This window comes from Elephantulus edwardii, unplaced genomic scaffold, assembly GCF_000299155.1.
Source record: "Elephantulus edwardii isolate Elephantulus edwardi_28Jun2011 unplaced genomic scaffold, EleEdw1.0 scaffold00158, whole genome shotgun sequence".
In the NCBI taxonomy this organism is placed as follows: domain Eukaryota; kingdom Metazoa; phylum Chordata; class Mammalia; order Macroscelidea; family Macroscelididae; genus Elephantulus; species Elephantulus edwardii.
Window position 1 is genome coordinate 3,874,010 of NW_006399908.1, and position 20,108 is coordinate 3,894,117.

Consider the following 20,108-nt stretch of genomic DNA (forward strand, 5'->3'; position numbering starts at 1 on the left):
TTTACTTGGTTCAAAGTCTAATATGATCATCACAAACCACACAGAACTAGACTGGGAAAGTTAAAGGCTATAATTCTGATTAGTAGCAGAATATACTTACTTAGAACAGCTGCAAACAGGTGCTTGCAGGTTCCTCAGCCTGGAGTCTCATGGCTTTAGGCCAGTGTTATAGAAGTCTCACTCCTGTCAGTTATGGCTCTGTCTCCTCCCCCAGTCCTCCAATAAAATTGGGCAAAGGCTATTAGCTCTGGTTCCATGTGGAGTAGCCATCCCAGGGTCAGCTCCGTCTCATGTCATGTCTCTGGTCCTCCTTGTTAGCCACTGCTGCTGCTGCTATAAATCTCATTGACCCTGCCACCATAAGCCTAGCTGGCACAAGAGTATCTGGTCCTGAGGGGCACCCATTGCATGCCAGCTTTTTCTTTGCTAGTGGTGAGACTCTCCAAATATGGTGCTGATCCACTTAATTTAAGAGTAAGATTAGCCAATCCTTTTGTAGCTAAACTAATACACTCTATACACATATTCCTGCCCTTCCACATGGCAAAGTAAGCCATCTTGAACAATAAGCCCTCTCATGCATACTCATAGCCATCTTGATCATCTGCACATACTTACCCAGAAAGAACTTTTCATACCCAGAAGGTACTTCTGGCGGCAGCCATCTTGAAAGAACAACTGATCATGCACTTAATTATCCTAATCCCTCATATAAGCCAATCCCAGATGATCTCTTCTCTCAAGAATAAACATGATGATCTCATCCTTTTGATACATTAACTCTTAAAACTCAAAGCTGCCAAAGAATAAATATGATTTTATTTCCCTAACTATAGGACTTTTAAAAGGATCTTGATTGCTTTTTTACAATGAGTCATGGGCTCTATATCTCCCTTTACAAAGTACTTCTTCTAATAAAACTCTTTGCTCACATAGAAAAGTATGGGCTTCTGTTTTGATATTCTTACTTAACAAGAGGAAAAAAAATGAAAGTTTAAGAAGTGTGCTGGAGATATTTTCTTAGAGATCACACCTATGGTGTACTCAAGTTATAATGTAATTGGTTAATTTGTGGCAAAAGAAAATTTTTCTTGATGTGTAATGAGGTTGTGCTGGAGTAGCATAGGTTCTAAATGGAAACCTTTGAATGATGCCTTATAAAAAGGAAGAGAGAGAGAGAGAGAGAGAGAGAGAGAGAGAGAGAGAGAGAGAGATCATATGAAAATATGTCTACAAGGCAAACAACACTTAATATACAGAAACTAAATTAGACCAAAACCACCTTCTCCTGTCCTTACAAAAAAGAACACAAACTCTTGAAAACCTGTACACAGATTTTTAGCCTTCACATCTGTATGATGATATATTCTTGAATTAAAAACTATTCACTTCTGGTATTTTGTTATGGTAACATTAGAAAAATAAGATACCTAATTCATAGATTCTGTATGTTCCCCTTTCCAAGAAAGGTGATCCAACAGAATGTGGATTTTATCAATTTTGCATGCAAGCAAAATACTGCTGAAGATCACTCAAAACCAGCTAAATTAGTACATAGAGGATGATCAGATGTTCCAACTAGATTTAGAAGAGGCTGTGACACCAGGAATATCATTGCTCATGTCAGATGGATCCTGGCTGAAAGCAAAGAATAACAGAAGAATGTCTATCTGTGTTTTATTGACTATGCAAAGGTCTTTGTGTAGATCCTAAAATAAAAAAAATGTCTAACGATGAGAAGACTGGGAACTTTAGAACATTTATTTGTGGCTATGCAAATCCTACATCTAGACCAAGAGTGGACAGAACAAGGTGACCCTGAAGGTTTAAAATTAGGAAAGTATGTGTAAGGGTTGTATCCTTTCTCCATACCTATTTTATTTGTATGCCTAGAAGGTTATTTGAGAAACTGGACTCTATGAAGAATAATGTGGCTTCGGGATTGGAGTAACACTCATCAATAACCTTCATTATGCAGATGACACAACTTTGCTTGCTGAAACAGAAGAGAACTTGAAGCACTTGGTGCAGAAGATCAAAGACTGCAACCTTCAATATGGATTTCATCTGAATGTCAAGAAAACCAAAATTCTAGCCACAGGAATGAGGCCATATCACAATAGATGGAGATAAGATTGAAATTGTCAATTACTTCATCTCACTTGGAACCACAATCCATACACTTGCAACTTGTGGTCAGGAGATCTGGAGACATACTACTTTTGGAAAATCTGTAGTCAAAAAAGTCCCCAAATGATCGAGGACCAATGATGTCAGTTTGAGGACTGAAGTGTGCCTGATTAAGGCCATGGTCTTTTCAATCACTTGCTGTGCATCTGAGAACAGAACAATGAACAAAGAAGAATTTATGCCTTTGAACTGCAGTGTTGGAGAAGAGTGCTGAAGATCTGACCGAGGCCCAAAGAACAAACAGATATGTCTTGGAGAAAGTGCAGCCAAAGTGGTCCTTCGAGCCAAAGATGATGAAACTTTGTCTTGCATACTTTGAGCATGTTGCTACTAGAGGCTGGTTCTTGGAGAGAGACATCACACTTGGGAGAGACAGTGAGGAAGAGGAAGACCCTCAACAAGGTAGATTGACACAGTGACTATTGCAATCAGGTGGAGGGTGTCAGAGGTTGTGAGGATGGCATAGGATAGGACAAGGTTCAGATCTGTTGTTCACAGGGTAGCTATGAGCCATACTAAACTTGACAGCACCTAATGACAACAACAACATTTAAAAAAATGTCATATTCACAGGAACTAGAAAGTAGGATATGGATATAACTTTTGGGAACCTTCTTCAATCCCCTACCTTTGGGACAAATCCAGAATTTACTAATCAGAGATGTAAAAGCCTTTCTATTCTCACCTCATAGCACTGAAAAATTTGCCTCTTGGTCTAGAAGCAGATTGAACTTTTTACTAATTCTTAATTATATCCTGATCGACATATTTTTGTTTGCCTAAAATATCCTTTTCATTCTATCTTCTGATAAACTTAACTCACTCTCCAATCCAAAGATTAATTAAAAAGTGTTTTGTAATAGGCTTTGAGATCTTTCTTTACATCAACTTCATTAAAATGTAATTGATACCATACAATTCACTCCTTCTAAGTGTTGTTGTTATGTGCTGTCAAGTTGTAGATGACTGATAGCGACCCTATGAATGAAAGACCTGAACACATGTATAATTTTCATCATTTCTCTAAGTTCGTAGACTTTCTGGAGGCAAGCTATTTCAGAAGTGGATGTCCCTCCTGCTTCCAAGCTTGTTTCAATAGGGAAGCTCCACCAAACACACTCCACCATGGGTAACCATTATTGCATTTGACACATCAGTGTCACAGTGTTTAGCATCACAGCACTTTTTAAGTGTTATTTTTGTTGTTGTCGTCGTCATTGTTGTTATGTGCCGTCAAGTCACCTGCAACTCATAGCAACTCTATGTACAACAGCCCTAAATCATGCTCTGTCCTGTGCCAGTTTCACTGTCTCCAACACACCCATCCTGATTACCCCAGTCACTGAAGCAATCCACCTCATAGAGGGTCTTCCTCTCCTGTGCTGGCCCTCCACCCACCCAAGCATGACATCCTTCTCCAAGAATTGGTTCCTTTTTGCCACATGTCCAAAATATGTCAGATGAAGCTTCAGAATCCTTGCCTCCAAGGAGCAGCCTGTTTTAACCCTCTCCAGGATGAACCTATTTGTTTTCTTGGCAGTCCATGATACATTCAATATTCTTCTCCAGCACCGCAGCTCAAAGGCATCAATTCTCCTTCTATCATCTCTAGTAATTTTCCAGCTCTCTGATGCATAGCAAGTGATTGCAAAGACTATGACCTATATCAGGCACACTTTAATCTCCAGAATGACACCATCGCTCTTCAGTACTTTGGAGAGGTCTCAAAGCCAGAAATCACTGGGAACAAGCAGAAGGCAAGGGTAAGGAAGACGGGAGAGAAAGAGGGGCCAGCAGAAGGGGACTTCAGCAACCCCGATCCTGCAGGTAACTTTTAAGTGTATATTTAAAAAAACCCCTATAATCATTTATAATCTGTTTTAGATGTCCATTGCTCCCCAAAAAGAAACTTCATATCCATTAATACTCTCTTCTCGTTTCCCTGTCCTTTTCTCCCCAAAGTCCTTTTTGTTAGTGAGTACTGTGGTGGAGTCAGAACCGACCCATGGCTGATCCCCCAGTGAGTTTTCATAGGCAATTAATTTCACAAAGGAGTTTGCTCATCTTTCTGCTGCAGAGCCGCTGGTGGGTTCAAATCATGTGCCTGTAGGATTGCAGAGCAGCTTCTTACCACTAGGCCACCAGAGCTCCCTGCATAGTCCTTAGCAGCCCCTGATTGATTTTATCTCTCTAGATTTACCTATTCTGGACATTTCATCTAAATGGAATCTACAATGTTTGGTGATATTTTGTGACTGCATCTTCACGTGGCTTAGTGTTTCCAAGCTTTCCTTATATTTGTAGTTGTTGCCCTGTACTGTTGGGTCAGAACTAACTCATAGCTGATCCAGCAGTGGGTTTTCAGAGGCAGGAAATTGCTAGAGAGATTATTCGTTTTTATCCCACGGAGCAGCTGGTGGTTTTGAACCACGTATCTTTACATTGGCAACCTAATTCCTCATCAGTAGGCCACATTTTTTTTTGTTATGTGTTGTTGAGCTGGATCTAACTCAGTAGGCATTCTGAGACTGTAAGTAGTATGAAAGGAGACTGACTGTCTTTTTCCAGCAAAGCAATTGGTGGATTTGAACTGCCTGACCTTGGTTTCACAGCGAAGCTTCTTACCCACTAGGTTACACACACACACACACACACACACACACACACACACAGAGACACACACACCCCTACCTCCACAGCACTCATCCACATGTATATACACTAATGTACAATTATACATGCACATGCACATGCACACTAATATTTTGTCTTAGTTTTGATGAATATATATATACAGCCAAAACTGCCCCAGTCAATAGTTTCTAAATGTAATCATCAGTGACATTGGTTACCCTCCTCACACTGTCATAATTCTTGCTATTTCTATTATAGTTGCTTTATTTATTTTATCTTCAAAGAGTAACCCTATGTTTGACACTTTGTTATTATCGTTGTTTTGTGCTGTCAGCTATGACTGATAGGGACCCTATGAACATAGCTCTTAACTCTGCCTTTTCTTGAGCCAATTTCCCTGTCTCTGATACACTTGTTCCCATTGCCATAGTCACTATCTTAATCCATCTCCTCCAGGGTCTTCCTCTCCAGTGCTGAGCATGATGTCCTTCTCTAAGGACTGGCCTCTCGCAACATGCTCAGAGTAGGTGAGATGGAGCTTCACAATCCTTACCTCTAAGAAGCAACCTGATTTCACTGTTTCCAGGACACACCTGTTTGTTCTCTTGGCAGTCCATGCTATGTTCAATACTCTTCTCCAGGCTGGCAACTCAAAGGCATCAATTCTTCTCCTATCATCCTTAGTCATTGTCCAACTGAGAAGACCATGGCTTGGATCAGGACTGCCTTAGTCTCTAGACTAACACTGTTGTTCTTTAGCCCTCTGGAGAGGCCCCTGACAGCAGACTTTACCATTGCAACTCATGTTTGAATTTCCTGACTGCTGATGCCAAGAGTTTTGATTGTACATGCAAGCAAATTATTAGCAACCTTAAGCTCTTCTCCATCTATTATGATGCTGTCTGTAGGCCCTGCGGTCAGAATCTTTGTTTTCTTAATATTGAGATGTAATCTATACTGAAGACTGCAATACTTGACCTTCTTCAGCAACTATTTCAAATCCTCCTTAGTTTTGGGGAGCAAGGTTGTGTTATTTGCATAACTCACGTTGTTGATGAGTCTTCCTCCAATCCTGATGCCACATTCTTCTTTGTTTTGAGGAACTCCCAAATTACCTTCTAAAGTGCTTGAGCCATTTTACATTTTCACATAATTCCCAACCCTTTCTACTTCTGATCTCTTTTGAGTCTAGTCATACTGTTTTTGACACTTACTATTGAGTTGATTCCAATTCATTAGAATCTTACAAGACAGAGTGAAACTATTACATAGTGTTTCTTATGCTGTTTTCATTGTGGAAGTAGACTGTCAGATTTTTCTTTCTTTTCTTTTTGAGAAAACTGGCCGTTCAAACTCTTGACTCAATGCTCTAGTTAAGCACCTAAACTTTGTACCACAAGCACTCCTTCTAAGCATTCCAGTAAGTATGAAATGGTCTGTCATTATTGTTTTGTCTTGCACGTGCCTGGTGGTTTGTGTGGGGTTTTTTTCCTTCTTAAATAAATAAAACCCCCTCCATATAATCCCTTGTCTTAGGACTTCATTTAATCCTTAAGTCATGCCTCCTCTCTATATTTTCCTGGCACGCCACACAAGTTGTTACTATGCACTTACTGTATTGTATAATCACCATGTGATTCTGAAAAAAAAGAAAAAGAAAAAAGAAACTCCTTGTGGGCAAAGATTGGCTATTTATTCATTCTTTCCTATTACTGTTACTGATACTATACATTGTCATCAAGTTAATTCTGACATGTTAAAGACCTTCCACAAGATGGACTGGTGATACAGTGACTCTAGTGATGTGCTCAAACATATCAGAGATGATGAAGACGGTACAGGATAGGGCAGGGTTCAGATCTGCTGTTCATAGAGCCTTTGGAAGTTGTAGTCACCTCAACTTAAGGGCTCCTAACAACAACATATAAAGTCTGTCTATGTGTGTCCTGAAACACTCCTAGGTAGACTCAAACCATCCATATTTTGGTTAGCGGCCAAGGACAAACCATTTGCATCACCCAGGGACCAATGTATTCTTTACTCCTTCCCAAATCTTGTTTCTCCAATGTTATTAAGAATAGACTAGTCTTACACACACAGAAGGAGCCAATTATACTATTCTGCTCATTTTCTGTATGTATTAACTACTTTTTTCATTTCTGGTAGGAAGTTTCTTGGTCACAATTTTTATTGAATATGTGTTAGGTGTACAAAACAAAGTTAATATTTTCTGCTTGTTCCAGGTTATTCCTCAGAATATGTTCTTCTTTGCATTATGAGAGTTGAGACAATTCATAGAATTCAATCCCATGCTGAGGATTTGCATTTCCACTCCAAAAAGAATCAGAATCTGCTTTTAAACTAGACTAGATGATTCCTACAGATCTGCAGAGGTTAGAATCACCTGGAGATCTTGTTAGAATGTGGATTCTAATTTACTTTATCTAGGGTGGTAGAGGTCGTCAAGTAGAGCACAGCTCACGGGGACACTATGAACAGCAGATCTGAACCTGTCCTCTCCTGTGCCATCCTCACCATCTTGACATACTCAACTCATCAGACCACCTGGTTGAAAGTCTTTCACTCCTTCGCTGTCCCTTCACCTTCCCAAGCCTGATGTCCTTCTCCAAGTAATAGCCTCTCATTGTAACATGCCTGAGCTATGTGAAACAGGAATGTATCATCTTTGCTTCCACGGAGAATTCTGGTTACACTTTCTTCAAGACATATTTATTTGTTCTTTTGGCAGTTTATGAGATATTCACCATTCTTCTCCAACATCACAGATCAAAGACATCAATGCTTTTTGTTTCTTATTCATGTTCCAGATCTTAAATGCATAGAAAGTGACTTGAAAATACCATGACCTGAATCAGGCCTACCTCATTCATCAAACTGACATCATTGCTCCTCAATAATTTGGAGACGTCTTTTATTACACATTTGCCCAGTGTAATACCTCTTCTGGTTTCCTGACTGCTGGTACCAACTATGTTGATTGTAGATACAAGTAAGTTGAACTTGTTGACAGTTTCAATCTTTTCTCCATCCATCATGCCAGAAGTTGAACCAGAATGAATGGGTTGGAAGTCCTAATCTCAAGGTAGGCTTTAAATTTTCATCACCTAGACATTTTAAAACATTTGCTATGGGCTTGCCTCAATCCTAGAGATTTTTGTTTCATTTTCTTGGGCTGAGACTTAAGCATTGGAATTTTAAGAAATTCTACCAGATTGTTTGAATGGACAGCCAGGCTTATGAATCACTTTTCTTTCTTTTTTTTTTTTCTTCTTTGTTTTGGGGGGGTGGGAGGGGGAGGAGTGTGAATCACTTTTAAAAGCAGTAATTTATTCTCATTCTCTCTCTCAACAAGACCAGGGTTCATTTTTAATAAAGTACAAGATTATTATGTGTGTGTGTGTGTGTGTGTGTATACCCTACACCATTATGACTGCATGGTTAATTGACTTTAGTTGGGCAAGTTGAGGGTAGAGAAAGCCCATGATATTCCCACTTGGTAAATCTTTAATTCTGGGAAGGAAGGCAGGATGTTAGACCATTCCAAGGGGAGGAACAGAGGTACATGGGTACATAAAAGTTTTCAGGGGTTTTAATTCCTCTATGATAAATCGTTCTCTACCTTGTCTCTTTCTCTTATTACATTCAAGTTGGTTCCAGCATTTCTGAGGCTGTATATCTTAACAGGAGGAGAGTGTTCATTCTTCTCTTACTTGGGGGGCTGAGAAGTTCACAGCATTTGGGGGTAGCACTGCAATTCCCCAGGGACAATGCTACCCAAGCTCCCTGCCTCCACCACAGTTGTTTAAAACTAACACACCAGCTAACCATTTGGAGAGTCTCACCTGACTTCACAGATATAGCTTCATTTAGTTGGTGGCTGTCCTGGGTGGGACAATCTGAGAGAAACTGATGCCCACCCACATGTCTAGGATCTTGGTAGTGGTGTACGGAAGGCTCAGCACATTCTCTGTTCATGTGGTCATTCATTGATTTGTGGTCTGGGTTCTTCTTTACAAGGTATCTGGCTTCCACGAGGGTGCAAATAGAAGCCGCAGATTTTCTTTAGATCTATGTTCCAAACTCAAACAGGTCCACTTCTGTCAAACTCTATGGCTCAAGGTAAATCACAGAGCCAGCCTTGCTTTCAGTGTGGAGAAAATAGGAAACCTTTTTTGAAGAGAAGACAGGCAGAGCCACACTTACAAAAGAGCACGGACATATGAAAGACTGAAGCTGTCATCTTTGGAAACATTCTACTACGTTAGGTGACTTTTCTCACGTCTCTCTAGAGACATGACTGCGCTGAGGATTACCAGCTCCAGAGCTGAACCACTGTCATGGCTTCTCTGTTATAAGTCTCTCCCTTCCCTGCATCAGCTCCTCAGATCCCATCTCTTCTTTATGAGCACAGTAGTGGCAACAGGATGCAGGCGGGTAAGAACCTGTTTAGGAATGTAGGGAATGATAGCACTAGATGTGTGAACTCTGTATCAGCATTCTGAGGATAGAAGCAGCCCAAAGAATGCTGATTTTTGTATTGGCTGCCTATAATTTAATATGTGAGTCCATTTTTCCTGTAAGAAGATAGGCAGATAGCTTGTGACCCAACATTGGGAGGACATTCATTCTGAATTGTTTTTACTAATTCACTCAGAATCTTTCGGTGATGGGCCCACAAAACACATTTATGGGACAGCTGCCTGGATGAGGTACAGGTTGGCTGAAAAACTGCACACAGCAAACATACCCTTTTACCTATCTTTTCTCAGGAGCAGCGAGCAGTGTGGAGAGCAGAAAGAGCTCAGGATCCAATTCTTCCCTTGCTGCCGAGTTGTAGTGGAACTGTGACTAGGTCAGCTAACGGACCCTGAGCTTCGGTGCCTCATTTGTAAATTTGCAAAACATCTCAGTGTTGTGAAAACAAAATGAAATAACCTATGTGACAGTTAGGAGTCTCATTATCTGCTAGTGCCAGTGTGGCAAATAGCCTTTAGAGCAAGTACACCAGACATCAAGGTCCTCTTGATACGTGGCTGCCCACTGAACTAATTGTGACCTTTACACTGAGAAACGGTTTCCAGGAGTTCTTTCCACTGGTGCTTGCCTGTGCTCATTGTGATTAAGTTATTCCTGTCTTGCTGCCGTGGTTACTTAAGTGAAATTTGGTTGCACTGGTAAATAAAAGGAGGATTAAAATAAAAAAGGAAATGGGTGACTATAATTCAATCTATAAAACTGCAGCTTATCCAGTATTCATCACAAGCTCAATGGCATTGTTGATTTATCTGCTGAGTTTGTCTAGTTTCTCAATTAGACTGAGGAAAGAATCTCAATCCTTATTCTGTTTGGACTGCCTGAGTCTGCACTATTGTTGTTGTTGTGTGCTGTCAGGTTGGGATGAACTCATAACTAACCTTCTAGTGGGTTTTTAGAGGCAGTAAATCACATGGGAGGAGATTACTACCTCCCATGACTCAGCTAGTGGATTAGAACCATGTGCCTTTTGATTGTAGAACAGCTTCTTAACACTAGACCATCTCTTATTAAAATTTATTTTGATCAAGATCAATAGCTTACTACATGCAGTGTGGTACAGTTCTCCTAAACATTACAGGATATTTCGGCAATGACATCTTAGGGGAATTGACAGGATCTCTACTTAGCCTAGCTGGAGAGTAGTTGTTTACTGCTGGTGAACACTTTGGAGATACTAAAAAACTCACAAAATGCGTTTTTTAAGGAAGTTCTGTTACCTTTTTGTGATCTCTACACCTTTAGAGATGATAGGATGACAGGAAAAGAATTGACACCTTTGAGCTGTAGTATTGGAGAAGAGCACTGAACATCCCATGGATGGACAAGAGAACAAATAGATACGTCTGTCTTGGAGAGGGTGCAGCTGGTGTGCTCTTTGGAGGCAAGAATGATGAAGCTTTGTTTTACATACAGCTTGTTGCTAAGAGGTGCTATTCCTTGGAGAAGGACATGATGCTGGGAAGAAGGGGGTTGGTGAAGGAGAGGAAGACCCTGAACCTGAACACGGTGACTGCTGCGATGCACTCTTGTGTGTCAGGAAGTGTGAAGATGATGCAGGATAGAACAAGGTTCAGATCTTTTGTTCATAGGGTCGCTGTGAATTGTACTTGACTCGCTGTGAATTGTACTTGACTCGATGGCATCTAACAACACCACCACCACACCCTCAGCAGTCTTCTCTCTGGTAACTTTGATAGAAGTCTGAAAGGGAACTAAAAAAAAGATAATGAACTTGAGTGTTTCTTATCTAAGAGTGAGGCAATACAATTTGCCTTGCATTCATGTCCCTTAAAAGAATTAAGATAATTTACGAGCATAAAACCTAATGGCTGGTTTTGACAAATGGATGGGGCAAATGATGTGTAGTAAGAGTAAATATTAGTTGAGCTGATATCATTGTAGGGAATTTGTATCCATAGTGTCTTCTGCATGACAATAAAGTGGAGAAAATACATTATTAACTCATATGGTAACCTATGCAAAGGTGCAGCTACAACCAGGCTAGAAACACTCAACTATAATAACGAGAGCTTGTGCCCCGGGCGACGGAGCTATTATAATCAGGTCACACTTGTGTATTTTGGGTAGGTCTTAATGCTATTTTAATTTTACTTCAGACTCTACAAATCTCTTTCCATTTCCTTTCTCTTTCTGCAGTGAATATCTATTAAATGCCTTGAAAATTTATGCCTGAGCTCTGTAAGGACATGTTAAAAGCGATGAGTCTATGTGAAAACTCCTGAGGCTAATTTCATTATCAAATTCAGAGTCTAATTACTACTCTAGTTATGTTTAAAGGTGTGGATAGCAGTATTTCCCCCCCCCCCTCCCCTACATAATTGTGTCTCTTTACTCACTGGTTTTTAAAGACAGAAAATTGTGAGAAATTCATAGCTTGTAGAATCCCAGGGAATGTGATAAATTCCTATTGCCTGGACATGCATAATCACCAAGCTTTCATAAGCAAAGGCAGATTAGAGCTTTTCTAAATAAAGATAGGAACAAATGAACGGATGTGTGCCTGCCCGTTGTGTATCTGTGCTGTATACTGTAAGGGTGGTGGAGAATTCATTCGAGGCTGATTGTATGAAGGAAGTGGGGACATGGATAAACAAGCTGAAGTTCCAGAAAGGGAAGTAGTGCTGCTCATGACAAGTTAATGGAATATAGATGTGGGCTGGGATTACATTCAGCCAGCACACATCCTCATTTTCGTCACCCTTACTTCAGCAAGGCTGTAGTGTTAAGGCTAAGATAATTAAGTCTCTTTAGCTCTCTGGATGCTTCTTTATATGAGATCATTTAGAAACACCAGTCTTTGGAATCTTAGGACTAATTATAAAACATGGTAGCTCAATTTTATAAGGATGATATAGTAAAGAATGAATGATAGATATGAAAACATTGTAAACTCTTAAGGAGGAAATGTATTGCTTTAGTCGTTGTTGTTGTTGATTGCTGTCGAGTGGAACCCAACTCCTGGCGACCCCATGAACAAAACGACTGAAGCTCCTCTACAACCGTCACCATTTATCAAAGTTCATAGAATTTCCGGAGGCATGTTGTTTAAGAAGTGGATGCCACTCTCGCTTCCAAATTACTTTAGTAGCTTTCTCTGTATTTCGAGAAATCAGTTTTCCTGTTCTCTGAATGTGCATCCTCAAGGAAGAATTACAGCTTTCCTCTATTATTTATTGAAAACACACTATGCATTTTATTTTAAATGCTAATGATAAAAAAATGCTTATGGTATGCAATTAAAAAATAGTAGACTAATTTCATGTGGAATCACAGGGATGCCTGGAGAAATTTGCAAGTTATTTAGTTTTGGAGAATTGTTACACTTTGTCATTGGAGTTTGTAAAGAGTTAGCATGCTCACTCTGTGGTGGTGAGCTCACTCTTTGCTTAGGAGAAGTTGGAGATTCAAGTCCAACCAGAAGCACCTCAGAAGAAAAACTTCCAATGTACTTTTGAAAAGTTGTTGTTGTTGTTGTTGTTATGTGTCACCTAGTCACTTGCGACTCATAGCGACCCTATGTACAACAGCCCTAAACTCTGCTCTGTCCTGTGCCAATTGCACTGTCTCTGACACTCCCATCCCTATTATCCCAGTCACTGAATCAATCCACCTCATAGAGGGCCTTCCCCTCCTGTGCTGTCCCTCCACCCTCCCAAGCATTATGTCCTTCTCCAAGGACCGGTCTCTCCTCACATGTCCAAAATATGTTAGACGGAGCCTCAGAATCCTTGCCTCCAAGGAGCCACCCAGTTCAACCCTTTGCAGGACGAATCTGCTTGTTTTCCTAGCAGTCCATGGTATTCTCAATACTCTTCTCCAGCACCACAGCTTAAAGGCATCAATTCTCCTTCTATCCTCTTTGGCCATTGTCCAACTCTCTGATGCATAACAAGTGATAGCGAAGACCATGGCCTGTATCAAATGCACCTTAGTCTCCAGAGAGACACCATTGCTCTTCAGTACTTTGGAGAGGTCCCTAACAGCATTAGCTATTTGAAAACTTTGTGGAATGTAGTTCTAATGAGAAAACCATGGTGTTAGTGTTACTTTTTATTTTATGGCAAATAAATACTAAATATGCTAAGATGACATTCTGAAAGTAATTGGCCAATAGTAGGTCTTCAAATGCTGAGAAACTGTGCACTGGGCCCCACAGGGTCCAGGCCAGTAAGGAAGTACTCCATTCCCTCCCACGTTAGATAGTCATTTACAAAAACATTGCTCCTGCGTGCCGCATAGTATTCCATTGTGTGAATGTACCATAATTTTTCAGTCCATCCCATTGTGGTTGGACATTGGGCTGTTTCCATGTTCTTGCAATGATGAATAACACTGCTATGAACATTGGTGTACACATCTCTGTGCTAAACGTATTAACTCAATCTCATAAAGACAAATATTGTATGAAGATCCAAGGAGGGGAGGGAGGAGAGGGGACTTAAACAGGGTTGCACAAATTGATGGGAGGAGGGAGGGATTGGTAAAGGAAAGGGGAAAAGTCTGATGTGAAAAACAATGTATATGAACTTATATGTAAACCAGTATAAAATAACATTTAAAAAAATAGGGAACTACTATCATTGTTGTTATGTATCTCTGAGTTGACTACAACTCCTAGCTCTGAATCCTGCTCTATCCTGAGCCAATCTCATTGTCTTCCACATACCTACCCTATTACTCCAATTACTTTGTCAATCCGCCTCATGTGGAATCTTTCTCTCCTGCGCTGTCCCTCCACCTTTTCCAAGCATGGAAACCTTCTTCTAATAGAAATGGGTGGGGTTTGGGAGGTAGGGAGAGAGAAAGAGACAGAAAATCATTCACACAAAGTATCTGGTCTTTAAGCCAGGAAAATACTTTCCCCAAGTCACTTTATTCCTCAGGAGATTGTTTAGAGAAAAACATTTCAGATAGAGAATATTTCATTTGGAATTTCCTTTAGAAAATCATTACATTGAGAGAGAGAGAGAGAGAAACCTATTTAATACTGTTGAATGTATGTTAGAATTTACCTTCTTTGGTTTTGTCCATATTTTCCATGTTATTTTACTGTTCAAAATGATAAATATTAGGAACTCAGAGATTGGCTTCATTAAACTTCAGAGTATTCAAACGTCTTCTTTTGTACCATAACTCTGATTCAGTCTCTGATAAAAATGTTTATTTCTACAAAGGCAAATAGATCTAATTCAAGAGATAAAGGGCCAATCTATGACAGAAATTTGTCATCATCTGGCACAATTTTACACTTATAAGTCATAGCTTATTTCAATCTTCCACATTAGTGTAGTTTTGAAATATCAAAGCTGGATGAAACTTGAAGAGTCAAATTTTAGATACAATGTTTGTCTGGCAGAATGGTTCATGTACAGTCTACATGACTATGTATGTGAATGTTATTTTTTTCTGAAATGAGCATTTTCAAGATTTCTACAAAGAATTCTCTCTCCCCTGACTCCAAACCACCAAGTGGTTTGTTTCCAACTCTTTGCTATTATGAACAAAGCCACAATAAGCATGGGTGTGCTGTGTAATTGTTCTTATGGCACCACTCAGTCTTAATTTAATTGCCTCTATCTTGCTTACTGTTATTGTCGTATGTTGGAACTGACACTTAGCTGACTCTCCAGTTCGTTTTCAAAGGCAATGAATTGCACAGAAGAGTGCTCATCTTTCTCCCATGGTGGATTTGAATTGCATACCTCTGAGACTGCAGCACAGCTTCTTACCGCTAGGCCATCAGAGCTCTCTACCTTTCTTACTGCTCCTCTTCTTCTTCTCACTGCCACCATGTTGACTGCAAGTCATAGTGAACCTTGGACCCCCAAAGGTGGCCAAGCTTGCAATTCATTATGGAAGGAGACCACTTATCCTTCTCTCCGGAGTGGATTCAAACCTCTAGGGATCCATGCCTTGGATTTACATCACGACATGCTATAGGCTGTGTGACTAGAATTCCCCTTTTGGTGGGGCTCTGGCTTGGAGGAAGAAAGGATCCAAATTTTGAATTTCAGATGTTGGATCTATTTCAGATGAAGAACTGAAAAATAGATCACTTAGAAAGTGAACTGATAGTGGATCTCGTAGGGTATCACCACAAACTGTTCTGACCTCTCAGCAGAGGTGCCTCAGAAGAAAGCCCTGGCAACCTACTTTACAAAGACCATCTGCCGACAGCTCTGGAGCCCTTAGCCTACTTGGACACACATGGATCCTCATAGTGTAGAGTGGACACAGCTGTGAACGGCTTACAAAGAAGATAGATGAGTTTTGAGCTTTTCCCCCTGAAATTATGCAAGTAACTATTTGTTCAAGGTGTTTCTATAAACTTTGGAACATGTACAATGTAACTTCTCTTTTCTAAAGAGTCACAAGTATTCTTTTATTTTTGTCTGTTGATCTGAAGGGTTATTCATCAGTATCTATCCAGTCCTCAGTGATAGTAAAAGGACCTGAGAGAACGGAGGTGACTCAGACAAGACTCGAGCCAAATTTTGCTTCCCTGCTCTTTTTGTTGTTGCTGGTTTTGTTCTGTGCCATCAGAGCTACTGTAATTTAAAGCAACCCTTTGACAATAGTGCTGAATCTTGTCCTGTCCTAGCCAATCTCATTGACCCTGACATACCTACCCCACCTTACCCCAGTCACTGTGTCAATCCATCTCTTCCAGTGTCTCCTCTCTTGTGCTGTCCCTCCATCCTTCCACGTTCTTCTCCAATGACTGGCCACATGCCCCAAAGTATGTGAGACAGAGCTTTAAAATCCTAGCCTCCAAGGAGTAACTTGGTTTCTCCAGGACAAAATTTTTGTTCTCTTAGCAGTCCATGGTATGTTCAATACTCTGCTCTAGCACCACAACTCAAAGGCATTGGTTCTTCTTCTGTCATCCTTAGTCATTGTCCAGTTCTCTGATGCCTAGTAAGCAATTGCAAAGACTGTGGTCTAGATCAGGTACACACCTTCGTCTCCAGACTGACAGCTTTGCTCTTCAGTACTCTGGAAAGGTCCCTGAAAGCAGATTTTTTTCTAATGCATTTCATCTTTGTTCTTTTTTGAGGAATGATTTAAGATTAAAAGTAGATATTAGATGTGGTATATTCGCACAATGGAATACTATGCTGCATTAAAAAACAAGGAACTTATGCAATATTACTCAAAATGGTTGACTCTGGAGAACATTATGCTGAGTGAAATGTCCCAGTCACAAAGGGACAAATATTGCATGGTGCCACTGTTGTAGAATGGGACTGTCCTTGGGGTTGGGGAGAGACTGAGTAAGATGGGTTCAATAATGTATGCTGCTCTGAAACAGAGAAGGGAGAAAACTGTTTAAAAGAGATATGTGATTAGGCATTTCTGTCATGACAGGAGTCTAGAGCGATGGCTACATGGTGGAGTGGACCTGGGGGAGGGTTTGTAAAATAATGAAAGAATCTTTTCTTTTACTTTTCCAAGAGGGTAATGTCTGGTGGGGGGGAGCCTTGGGAGGGGACAAATCTACAACAATGAATGAATGGAAATCCAAAGCCTCTGTAAATTTTCACTGAAACTAATAACAAATTTAAATTAAAAAAAAAAGAATTAAGTTAGAGTAAGGATGGCAATGGAAGCACCTTACCTCTGTAACTTGATTTGTGCCACTATTAGAAAAAAAAAGTAGATATTAACGTTATGAGGACAAGGTAGATTGTTTTAATGGTACAATTCATATTATTTGGAGAACAAAATAAGGTTTTGGGGATCAATGGGAAAAGGTATCCTTCCTGTCTTAGAAAGATAGAGGAAGACTTGACCTTGGTCTTTTCTGAGAAGTCAGATCATTTTATTGTCCAGTTAATACATCCCAATGACATGCCAGTTTTTGTTCATGGGCTGTGTTAAGTCTTAAAGAGTGTATTTTCAAGTCTTTAAGATTTAAAACTGAAGACTTCCAGGAGCTTAAAATTTAGTGATGGTCCCTGTTATCACCCTTCCTGCTTATTCACATTAGCTTGTAGGAAGAGATATTAATGATACTAATTATATTTGTTTTCTAGAACATAAAAAATAGATTTATAAAATATTTATCATACATTTCAAAAGTAGCCCATATGAATAATTTATACTTCTCTTGGAGATGGAGATGCAAATATTTTACTGGTAAGGCTGGATGATTAAAACTGTTTAGAGGAAATTCATGAGGCAGATGCTGCTGGAACAATTAACCATACAAGATCAAAAGAACAGCGTTTGCACCAAGATCACAGCTCAGAAAGTGGAGAAGGATAGGGGAATGGCTATGTGGGAAACAGTGTGGAAGTGGGAAGACTGCTGTTCCATTGTCGTTGTTAGACATCATCCAGTCAACTATGACGCATAGCAAGCCTCTGAACAACGCATCAACCTTGCTCTGTCCAGCGCCATCCACATGATCTCTGGCAGCATCAAGCCCACTGTGCTAGTCACTGTGTCAATCCACCTTTGTGACAGTCTGCCTCTCTTCCACTAACCCTCTACCTTTTCCAGCATACTGTCTCTCTCCAAGGACTGGTTCCTCCTGAAAATTTGTCCAACGTAAGTGAGACAATGTTTCACCAGCCTCATCTCTAAAGAGTACTCTACTTTGGTTGTACTTCCTTCAAGATGGATTTGTTGAGGATATTTTTGGCAGTCCTTGGTACATTTAATATTCTTCACCAGCATCACAATTCAAAGGCATTGATTCTTCTTCTCTCACCCTAATCCATTATCCAACTTGCTGATTCATAGGAAGCAAATGAAAATTCCATGGCTTGGAACAGGTGCACCTTAGTCTTTACATTGACATCCGTCTTCTTGAGAATTTTAGAGAGAGATCTTTGACAGCAGATTTCCCCAATGCAACATGTCTTTTGAAATCTTTACTAATTATTGTTGATTGTGAATACAAGCAAGATTAAATTGTTGACACCATCAATCTTTTCTCCATCTGTCATGATATTGCCTACTGGTCCAGTGATGAGGATTTTTGTTTTCTTGACTTTGAGATATAACCCATACTGAAGGCTGTAATCATTGACCTTCTTCAGTAAGTACTTCCAGTCACCTTCACTCTGTGCAAGCAAGGTTGTGTCATCTTTATAACGCAGATTATTGGTGAGTTTTTCCTCTAATCTCCATGTCACATTCTTCTTTATATAGACCTGCTTTTCAAATTATTTGCTCAGCATATAGATTGAATAGGTATGGGAAAAGGATAGTCACAGGCAAGTTCAATGTGAAGGTAAAGAAAATTAAAAAAAGTTCATGAGAACTAAAATATCATTTTGAGTCTATCCCAAGTGAATTTTAAAACCATCTTAAGAACAGATTTGATGTGTTAAACACTAAGAACAAAAGACAAGATGAGTTACAGGATGACATCAAGGCCATCATCCACGAAGACTGAAAAAGATCATTACAAAAACAGGGAAGAAAGAAATGAAAAAATGGATGCCAGAAAAGACTCTAAAATGTTCACTGGGATGAAAAGAGTCACAAACAATATGTAAGATTGTTCATAAGAGAGGTGACTAGAAGATTTCAAAGGAAGTTTGAGAAGACAAAATAGAGTATTATAATGAAATGTGCAGGGAGCTTGAGTTAGGAAATAGAAAGGGAAGGACTTCCTTGACATTTTTCAAGTTAAAAGAACTGGAAAACACAATCACACCTCGAATTGCAATACAGGATTTCAATAAAGGATTCTATGGGGAAAAATCTTGAACCCTGTAGGAAGCATCAAAAGATGGAAGGAATACACAGAGATACTGTATACAAAGAATTGATCAACAACAAACCACTTCAGGAAGTAGCATATGAACAAGAACTAATAGGACTGAAGGAAGAAGGCCAACCTACACTGATGGCATTGGCCAAGAATAAAGTCCTAGGAATGGATGGAATATCAGTTGAGGTGTTCACGATATTGATTCAACCCTGGACCTGCTCACCAGGCTCTGCCAACAAACATGGAACACAGCTACCTGGCCAGGTAACTAAAAGAGATCCAGATTTGTTTCCATTCCAAAAAAAAGAGTGAGCCAACAGAATGTGGAAATTATTTCACGATGTAATTAATATCACATACAAGTAAAATCATATTGAAGAAACACTGTATCTACAGAGAACTGCCAGCAATTCAGGCTGGATTAGAATAGGCAGTGGTTTACAGGATATCACTGTTGATGTCAGGTGGTTCTTGGCCCAAAGCGGAGAATATCAGAGGGATGTATACGTGTGCTTTGTTGATTATATAAAGGCATTTAGCAGTGTGGATCATAACAAATTACAGAGGGAATTGAGAAGAATGAGAACACTAGAACACTTAACTACGCTCATGTGAATCCTCTCCATAGACAGGAAGCCATTGCTTCAACAGGGCAAGGGAAAACAGCATGGTTTGAAATCAGAAAAAGTATGCGTCACAGTTGTTTCCTTCTTCAGTATCTATCCATGCTGTTTTCTGTTACATCAAGGGGAGTGAAACCTGTGTCATCCAATAAAAAGTATGTCAATTGTTATGCTGAGTGAAATATCTTAGTCACGAAAGGACAAATATTGCATAGGGCCACTGTTGTAAAATGGGACTGACATCAGGGTTGAGAGAAGACAGAAAAGGAGGGCAGGAATGACATATATTACATTGAAAAAGATGAAGGTGAGAACTGTTTAAAATGGATGTATGAATGGGTATTCTTGTCATTATT